The 10,032-nt window shown below is 44.6% G+C and overlaps 1 long non-coding RNA gene across 1 annotated transcript; it reads right to left on the bottom strand.

Annotated features, from left to right (window-relative positions):
* Positions 1-5,928: 5,928 nt before the first annotated feature.
* LOC113832949 lies at positions 5,929-9,225 on the bottom strand. The gene is made up of 3 exons (XR_003480443.2): positions 9,121-9,225; positions 8,564-8,842; positions 5,929-7,635 (listed from the first exon to the last, which is right to left on the bottom strand). It is a non-coding gene; the product is annotated as an uncharacterized LOC113832949 (long non-coding RNA).
* Positions 9,226-10,032: the final 807 nt, after the last annotated feature.

The raw sequence follows: 10,032 nt of genomic DNA, 5'->3' as shown, positions 1-10,032 counted from the left end.
ACTCCTCGGGGTCTTTTCTTTAGCTACAAGATTCAAAAGTTTGACACAGCATCCAGGAACAACTTTTTAATATTTCTCTGCAAATATCTTACCTTTTTTTATGTTCTCTTTCTGGAACTAATGTGTATCAGCATTGGGCTTCTTGAGTCCTAGTATTTTCCTTCTTCTATTTCTTAATTTTTAAATTGACTTCCTGGATGATTTGCTTAATTTTATCCTCTAAGCCCTTCTGAAATTTTCTGTTACATTTAACTGTAAGTGCTCATGTGTTTGTAGGATGTTTTTCTGTTCTAAGCCCTGCTGCTGCTTTTCTGTATTTATTTCATTTGCTTGTGTCCATCAAGCTATCCATTCAGTTTGCATGACTCCTGCCTGTCTGCTCACACTTCAAGTAAAAGCCATGTGGGGCAATACCTGCCTGTCATATCAGCTCTGGAGACAGACAGGTGAATTCAAGGTCAGCAAGACCCTGTCTCAAAAGAACCAGACAGACAGACAGACAAGAGGAATAGGGTCTGGAATACATCCCTGAGAGTGAGCTGGGCAGTTTTTCTGTGTTAGTTTCTTCTGGTTTTGCTTCCAGGCAACTTCCCCTGGAGGGCTCAGACGCGCTCCCACCTGGAATATTCAGCTGCTAATTCACGTCTTTCACAGACACGCAATAAATCCTTACTCAACCCTTACTCCAAAATCTCTAAACTATTCCTGAGCTCCCTTCTTTCAGATCATCAGCATTCCTGGTTCCAACTGTGATTTCAACTTTGCCTCATACAAAACATTGGTTTTAAAACTAATCCAACTCTTCATTTCCAGAATTCCACATGCTCCATACCTATTTTTGTGACTGTGCCTTGTTAATTATGTAAAATGACCTTACAGTCACTTTTTATAATCTTGGGAGGAATGGTAATGAACTTGTATTCAGTTTTTAATCTTGAACTCACCTCTTTTCCCATTGATATCTCTTGTTGAATCTGGGGTAGGCAAGGTGAGGGGTTTAACAGTTTGGTCCACTGTCTAACGTAAGCCCTAGCACAGATTAGGGGCTCCCTGAGCATGTGAGCACCCGAATCCAGGTGAGTGGTGTTTATTGAACACTAACCATTTCATCTGCTCCCATTCCTTAGGGAACACATAGGGCTGTCCCTAGTTTGAATTTCAAAACATTACATCTTTAGTTAAACTAAAAATCCTCAGAACTTAAAGAAAACACTGGAGTCAAGCACTGGGGTCACAAACTGGGGACAGAGCCGGGGCAATGTGTGTGCAGGGTTAGCATCCCTGGTAGGCCTTGTGTACTTTCTTCTCTTTAGACTGGCTGAGGAGCAGAACATCTCCTCTGCATCCATGAATGAAAAGAGCTCAGAGAAAGGCCGGACTCTAAAGGGAATGTAGGTTATGAGGAGACATGAAGTGCCCACGCTGGGGGTTCATCTTAAACAAATGATCCCTCTCCCAGCCTTGATGCTTTGGCACTTCAGAAGCTTCTTGATGACAATACACAATCCAAGAAAATTCTCATATTTCCTGAGGTTAAGTTTCTACCCATATAGAATGGAAATTTAGAATTAAAGCATTTAGTTATAAACATTATATCTCCCAATCTCTTAATCAGTTCTTTTATTGTACTTTACTCTTTTCTTTTGAGACAGGATCTTACTATGTAGCTCTGGCTAGCCTGGACTTCACTATGTAGACCAAGCTAGCCTCAAACTCCCAAACTTCTGATGATCCTTCTACCTGTGCCTGCCTAGTGCTGAGTTACAGATTTGAGTTCTTACACCCAGCCTCGGTTTCACAAACACTGTGCAATATGGTGATTCCGATCATTAAATAGTCATTTTAAAACCCATAGAAATTTGGCTGACACGATGGCTGTCTCAGTCAGGGTTTCTATTGCTGTGAAGAGACATCAGCAACTCTTATAAAGGAAAACATTTAATTGAGGCTGACATACAATCAGTCCAGAGGTTTAGTCCATCATTGTCATGATAGGAAGCATGGTGCTGTGCAGACAGGCTCGATGCTGGAGAAGGAGCTGAGAGTTCTACATCCGATAGGCAGGTAGCTGGAAGTAAAGTGCCACACTGGCCAGGCTTGAGCTTCTGAGTTCCCCAAGCCCCCTAAGTGAAACACTTCCTTCAACAAGGCCACATCTTGTCATAGGGCCATTCCCTATGGCATACACACACAAATAAAAATAAATGAATATGATAAAAAATTACTTCATAAAGTCATAGAATAATATTTAATGACACGTATATTAACATACACACCAACATACTAATTTAGGACATGTAAAATTAAACACATGGCCAATGTGACATATAGATTTCTCACCTAAAGTTTATAATAGATTATCATGAATCTCTTTGGTTGGTGTGACTTGATGTTTCTTGAGACAAGGTCTCATATAGCTCAGGCTGCCCTTGAACCCCTGATCTTTCTTCAATCACCTCCTCAATGTTAGGGTTATAGCATTATCACCATGATCATTTTATTAATCAATAGAAAAAAAACTAAATAAGAAATCATCTGTCACGAATGTTTGTCAGAAATTCCTTCAGCTGAGATGAAGCTAGGGTTAGAGATTTGCTGAGGCTTCTGGGAAGGCTGGCCAAAGGCCACAGATCGGGGTGGGTCTGGAAGGATTGCTGAGATGTCTGGAGTTGGGCAAGATGATCCTGGGAAAAGAGACAACTTGGAGAGCAAAGTTGATGTTTTGAAACTGGCTTTTCCTTTGGACAATTGCTCACTCTGAGCACTAGGTGAGAGGTCAGAAAGCCAGACAATGACAAGAAGAGAGTCACTAAGGATGAGGAGATGGCAGAACTGTGGTTTCTGGAGCCAGAGAAGCCTTCTGAGCAAATGTGCTAACAAGGTGTACAGCTCGGTCTGACCAAATCTGGTGCTCCATTAAAAGTCAAGCAAAGAGCCTCTGAAAATGACAGAGGGGCTTTTTATTTTGCTGTTGTTTTGCCTCAAAAGACACAGAAGAAAAAAGACCACAGTGAGCACTGAGCCTTGGAAGACCTCAGGTAGAAATCATCTCCAGAAATAGGCTGAGTCAGACACAGAAAAAAGCCTTCCAGAGCTTACAGAGCAGTGTCCTCTCCAGGACGTTCTGGCAGAGGTAAAGCTATAGACACTGAAAAAAACTGGAAGTTTCCAAGGCTTGGTCACAGGGTGGTCCAGGTAGCAAGAGGAATGTTAGGGAGGGAAGCTGCTCTGTTCAGTGCTTTATGTGATGTGTGCCATTTGCCAGAACACACAGTACACACACCAGCAAGAGTGAGGCCAGGGTAGTGAGCTTTGGACCTTAGATGATAGTGATGCAAAGGCAGGCTCACCAGTTGGCAAAAGTCCTACTCTGGTGGGCAATGTTGATAGCTGGGGATGGCTGTGTGTGGAAGAAGACAAGAATTGCTACAATTCTTCTCAATTTTGCTATGAATCTAAGACTATGCTTTGAAATTAAAACTATAGAAAGAAAAAGAAAGAGAAAATAAAGGAAATGAGGAACAGGAGGAAAGAAGGGAGAGAGGGAGGGAGGGTGGGAGGGAGGAAGGAAGGAAGGAAGGAAGGAAGGAAGGAAGGAAGGAAGGAAGGAAGGTAGGAAGGAAGGAAGGAAGGAGGCAGTCAGGCAGGAGGCAGGCCAACCTTCATTGCACCCTGGAGCTGAGTCAGTCTCTCTCTGGCTGTCCCCAGTCACTAATAGAGAAAAAAGATCCAGAGAAAAAACAGAATAGACATAGAGACTTTAGTTACCACAAGCAGTGTGACTGTTGATTTGTCATCTTGACAAGATCTAGAATCACCCATAAGGAGCCTCTGGGCACACCCATGAGGTACTATCTTAATTAAGTTATTTGAAATAGGAAGCCCCATCCCAAATTTGATCTTACCTTACATCTCACTTCACCTACTTGTGCTGCTGCCGCTGCTCCTGCCACTTTCACTAACACTGCCACCACCATCACAGCCTGCCACCATCCTTCATGGACATCACAATCCAGCTCTCTGCCTTTCAACACAAAGTGAAGACCAGTTGCCCTCCAGGAACACCCTAGGCCTTAAGCACCAAAACAGGACTTCCTAGTAATTTAGGTTTGTGGGACTAAGACAGATATCCATGGACTAACCAGGGTGTATCATGTAAACCAATTAATCTAACAAAACCCTTTTAATATATCTATTCCGATGGTTCTGCTCCTCTGGAGAACCCTGACTAGTACAAACAGTAATTATGACGTGTGTGTGTGTGTGTGTGTGTGTGTGTGTGTGTGTGTGTGTGTGTGTGTGTGTGTTGGTATAAAAAATACAAGGTATGTCATTGCTTAAAGGCAAATATATATTTGGAGTATAATATATACCAAGAGAGTGTAACAGCTTATCACATTTTGAATGTTCATTGTCTATCAGGCATTGTCCTAAGTGCATCTAATTTCTTACAACACCCCTGTGAAATAAATACTATTATTGTCCCCCCTCTATGAATGAAGAAATGGAAGTACAAGATGGTTAAATAAATGGTTGTGGTCAAAGACTAGTAAATAGAAGAGCTGGAATTTGAGCTCAGGCAGTGTCTTCATTGCTGTTCGATTGCTGTTGAGAGACACCCTGACTAAGGCAACTCCTATAAAAGAAAGCATTTAATTGGGGGCTTGCTTATAGTTTTAGGGGGTTGGTCCATGGCCATTATTTTGAGAAGCAGATGGGCATGGTGCTGGAGCAGTAGCTGAGAACTTTACATCCTGATCTGTAGGCAGCAGGTAGAGTGGGGGAGGGAAAAGGAGAGAGAGAGAGAGAGAGAGAGAGAGAGAGAGAGAGAGAGAGAGAGAGAGAGAGAGAGAGAGAATATCCTGGTATGGGTTTTTGAAACCTCAAAGCTCACTCCCAGTGACTCACTTCTTCCAACAATACTATAAATCCTTGCCAAACAGTTCCACTAACTATTGGGGGGCCAAGCTTTCAAACACCAGCCTATGAAACCCCCACCATCAGTGGCTCTTCGTAGCAGGAGAGGTGGCTTTTCCTCACTTTCACTACTTGTTTTTTAAATGCGTGAAATCCTTTCTCATCCTTCTTTCCCCATCTTCTCCCTACCCCCAGTGCACTAAAAGTTTGAGATCCCCAGCCAGCAATTGCCATCAGTGCAAATAGGACGTGTGTCTGTGTCTTGTGTGGTACTGATCCAGGTGACGAACAGCTGTTGGAATGCTAAGAACCTGTCTGCACAGCAGACCTCTGGGAAGTGTCGCCTCTGTGCTTTTACTCCCCTCATAGTCCTCAAGTTCCTCAAACTCATCCCTCATCCTTTCTCCAATGCATTATCAAATCTCTACATACACTCTCCTCCATGAAGAAGCCACTTCCAGCAGGCTTGGAATTTGCTATTACGGGCTTCTGTAACAGCTTTTAATGATGCTGGTAACTCTGCCTATACATCCTAACGTTGGTCCCAAGGAGATCAGTGCATGAAGCCTCCATTGAGTCCATAGCTTTGAGTCGGGGAACACACGATGCAATGGTGAAATGTTAGCTTCTAGAGACTGCATTCTGTTGGACCATCAGAGGCACTGAATGGAAACTATGATTTCCCAGCCCTTAAGTAATTCCCTGATTGAAAGCCACAGAGCATTACAGATGGGCGTTTTCAGACCCATGGCATTTCTTCAAGACCATCAGTGGAGACAAGAAGAGCACAGGCATATGCTTGGTGGGCAGTCTGCCCAAGGTGGAGCCCCACAACCTCACATTTTCCCTAACAACACAGAAAGCAAGTATTCAACACAGAAAGGGGATCCTCAGAGGAAGGGCACGGCACTGAACTCTCTAATTACTTCCAGCTCGGAATGAAACTCAAGACAGCCATTTTAAAACCTCATGCTGAAAGCGGCTTCTCATCACAGAAATGTCAGACTTTACAGGACAGGGCAGAGTCTGCCAGTGGCTTGTCGATTTTGCTGATTTTACTGATAAAGACAAATACAAGCGACCACTTTGCCTCAAGCCTAACAGCATTTTATTATCTTTCTTTTCTCAAAGATAATCCTGGTAATAAAATAATGGGCTGAGTGACCAATGACAACATAAATCATATCTCAGTAGATATCACTATCACCTTAGCAATGGAGACCTCATTCAATCTATGCTCTATATTCTGGAGCAGCCTTGGACTTTTTCACTCATTTAAGGGCCTCTTTATCCTCCTAAGGAAAAAAAAAAACTCCCAGAAAAAGCCATCATTGCCCTATTAGTCATTCCACAGTACCAAACACTGATCTCTTGTTCTCACAATGACTCGTCAACATTCTTTTAGGCATGTCTGTGTCACCTGCCAGGTCACAAGCCTTTTGAGGATTTAAACTGTCATATCCATCATTCTCTGCCAGTTCAGCATGCATTTGTTGAGAGTGAGGCTGTTAAGATGTCCCTGTTCCAACTATGCCACTTTATAAATAATTCATTTATTTTCATCTCAGTCCATGAAAGAGGATAGAGCCTCCTCCTTCATGGGTTTGTTGAGTATGTTGTGATTCGGTATGTGTTCACCCTGGCTGTTCCTGCAGATACGACCATAATTTCTAGGGAGCACTGAAACACCATTCATAACACTGGAAGAACTGCCATCTGAGCTCATGGTCCTTTATAAACAGAGTCTCAGGCTCCGGGGGAAGGGGTGTGTGTGAGCTAGACCTAAGCTGCATGACATACAGACAAGAGAATTATATGTCAGATGTTCTGTTGTCCAAGAATAAAACTTGCACTGTGTATGTTTCCATGCTTTAAGGTGTGACTTCATTTCATCTTCTTATTCTAATTCTTGAAGATGAGGAAAATAAGACAGAGATTAAATTGCTGAAGATTACGCCCTAGTACGTGAGTCACTGGCCACAGATCCCATAAGTTTGCTTCAAGTTGTAACAGACAACAAACGAAGCACAGGATTAGCATTAAATGTTTCCTGGAGTAGTGTCTAATTCATCCTCCCACGTCACCAGTATTTCCAGGCCTCCTAGGCTGGTGTTGCTACTGAGGGACCAGGAGCAGTGCTCCCCAAACAATGTGGTTGCTGGGGTTCCCTCAATTCATCAGTAGATCTGCTGGAATCACTTCTGTAAGGTACAGATAACAATTCCTTTTTAAAAGACTATAAGCCAAGCCATTATTCGATATTATCCAGTCATAATAAAATAGTAATGCATAGAATTTCCCCAGGCAATCTCTGTAAAAAGTGTACTGCATCAAGCCACTAAACATAAATGAGGGATCTCAGTATATTAGAGCCCACCATTAATCACAGATCACTTATCAAATAGACATGAAAATAAGCAAGTGTTTTTAAATTTCATCAGAGTGAGGTAAGGGAAAGTTGCTTCTGGCCTCTGGTGAGTGGGAGCAGAGGAAGGTGTCAGCAGCCCAAAGCGTGCAGGATAGCCCCTGGCAACAAGGAATTATTCAACCCCAGTGCCAGACTTGCCCACACTGAGTATCTGGGACGCTGCATTTTTCACTAAACAGCCATCAAAGTCCTGAGTTCTCTCTGCTCATCCTGGACCCAAACCAAAATGACATTTCCATGTCAGAAGCCTGAGCCCTGGGTTGGTGACCTCCATCTTGCTTCAAAATATGCTGTCAAGGAGGAAAAGTAGGCAGGGTCAGGGTGCTGAGAGGTAATGGTATCACTTTAAAAAATAAGCCTGTGCTAATGGCTAATTTAATAACCAGAGCAGCCGGGCTGTTTGTAAGGTCTGCCCCTCCTTTTCATAGGTGCACAGAGCCAACCGCTAATGCGTTCATTAGCTATGTTTGCTTAGTAGTGCTAACAGCCGCGGTCATGGCTGAGCATTTGCTAACTGCCTGATGTGAGTCACCTCGGCAATGCACTGTTAATACCCGTGCTGTGCCCTCTCTTTTTCCCGGGCTGTGTCCTCTCTTGCTGGAGACACCTCTGTATTAAGAGAGGAAGCCGGAAGCAGCGCCACCTGGTGATTAAGCGTGTAGGAGAGTCAGTTTGCACAACAGTTCAGTGTGTGCAGACAGGAGGGCCTGTGCTGCTCCTGTCTGTTAGGTCCCAAGGGAACTCAGGACAGCGGCTAGCTGCGGTGCCTATTTAACTCACAAAAGCAGACACTGGCCGCCAGGCTCTCTCAGCATCACAAGTTCCTGATACAGGTAGAGTCCAGGCTCTTCTCAGCACTTCTCACCACGCCCTATCACCACACCCTCCACCCTGGTCCCCAATCTCCCCCTTCACCCTACCCTAAACCTCTTCAGCCTCTGAACTTTGCTTCCCTCTCTTCCCCAGCTTCTGCTTCCTATATAACCCAGCCATTTCGGCCACGCTTTCTCTTGGCTCCTCTTGGTTCTTCTACCTTTCCCGGGGCCCTCTCTTATGCATCTCTCTTTTCTTTTCTTGCTCTCCATACCCCCTTGCCCCCGCCAGCCCCTTCTCTCATGACCCTGGTCTATTCTGCTGGCCATGTTCAGTCTGGACTCTTCCTGATGCCTCTGGCTGTTCTCTCCCACACATCTACAATAAAAATCTCCTCAACCATACCTAGGGGCGGAAGCCATCATGTCCTGATTGTCAGTCACTGCTCTCAAGGAATCTGTAAAGAAAAATAAATTGTATTGTTCTTTTTCACAAATGCTCACATTTAGGAACCTGTCTCGGGTAAAACCAGATGCTCCATTTTTCTCAGGGAATCAAGACCAGAAGAAAGGGAATCCCGTCTTGCTTGGCAGCTTTGGTTGCCAGAGAAGGAGGCCAGAGCCAAGAAGAGCCGCTGAGAGTCTGGTGACTTCCTCGGGCCTATCCTTCGGGTAGGTGTTAGGCCTGCAGAGAGACAAATTTTCAACTGAGTTCCGGATGCCAGAAGGAAACACACTATTTGTCGTTCCCAAGACGCTTCTCGGATATGGCACCCTAGGGCCTTCTGCTTGACTTGGTGGATGGCTCCTCTTTGGCCACCTTGTTTGTCATATGACCTCTGTGTCCTGGGCGAGCATCGATGGCTTCCCTCGTTCTAGGAATTGATAGCATAACCCTCGGGCCAGGTTTTGAGACACCCTGCTGAGGAGAAAGACAATTCAGACCCAGGATTCAGGACGTACAGCTTTCATCAGGAGGCAAGAGGCCCATGCAGAGTGTGGTCAGAGCTGAACAGTGAAGAGCTTTCACGACTTTGTGCCCCGACCTTTGCCGAGGTCCGTAAAAGACTGCGGTGAGATGTCTCCCCCTAGTGGCTTCCTGGAGTCATGACTCGGGTTCCGTTTCTAACATACCACATCCCCTACAGACACCCAGTGGGGCTTCCTAAATCACGTGTGTAGGTTAAGGTTACAGCAGGAATCTAGCAACATCAAGTAGTTTATGATTGTTTGTTAAACCCCGAGCGAAGAAATTAATAATAATTTGAATAATGTCTAACCAAAATATTCTAGAAATAAAAGCTGTTTACTCATAAGAAAAAAGGATTCTTTTAACTCTAAAAATATATGTAGAGCTGGGTGTGGATCTCAGCCTGTGGGAGGCAGAGGCAAGAGGATTTCTGAGTTCAAGGCCAGCTAGATCTACATAGCAAGTCCCAGGCCACTTAGGATACAAATGCAAGTGTCTGAAAGTGGGGTAAGGCATAGGGTCTGGAGAGATAAGAGGGCGAGACCCTTGCCGTGCCAAGCATGAGGACTAGAGTTCAGACCCTCAGAATCTACATGAACGTCAGGGGCGTGTGATGGCCTCCACCTGTAACCCCAGAACCGAGAAAGAAGGCAGAGAGGATCCCTGTCGAGCTAGACTGGCTGGACTAGGGGGCTCTGTGTTCAAGGTGGAAAGGGACGAGGCCGACACTAACAACAATCTGGCCTCCAGGTGCACATGGACACGTGCAATCTGCACAAACACGCGCATCTGCACCCACACACATTCTAATGCATATACACACCTACACACACACACACACACACACACACACACACACACACACACACACACACACACACACACGGATTAAATACGTGTGTTCC

The sequence above is a fragment of the Cricetulus griseus genome, assembly GCF_003668045.3.
Source record: "Cricetulus griseus strain 17A/GY chromosome 1 unlocalized genomic scaffold, alternate assembly CriGri-PICRH-1.0 chr1_0, whole genome shotgun sequence".
NCBI classification, from domain to species: domain Eukaryota; kingdom Metazoa; phylum Chordata; class Mammalia; order Rodentia; family Cricetidae; genus Cricetulus; species Cricetulus griseus.
This window is presented reverse-complemented; position numbering and strand designations above follow the sequence as displayed.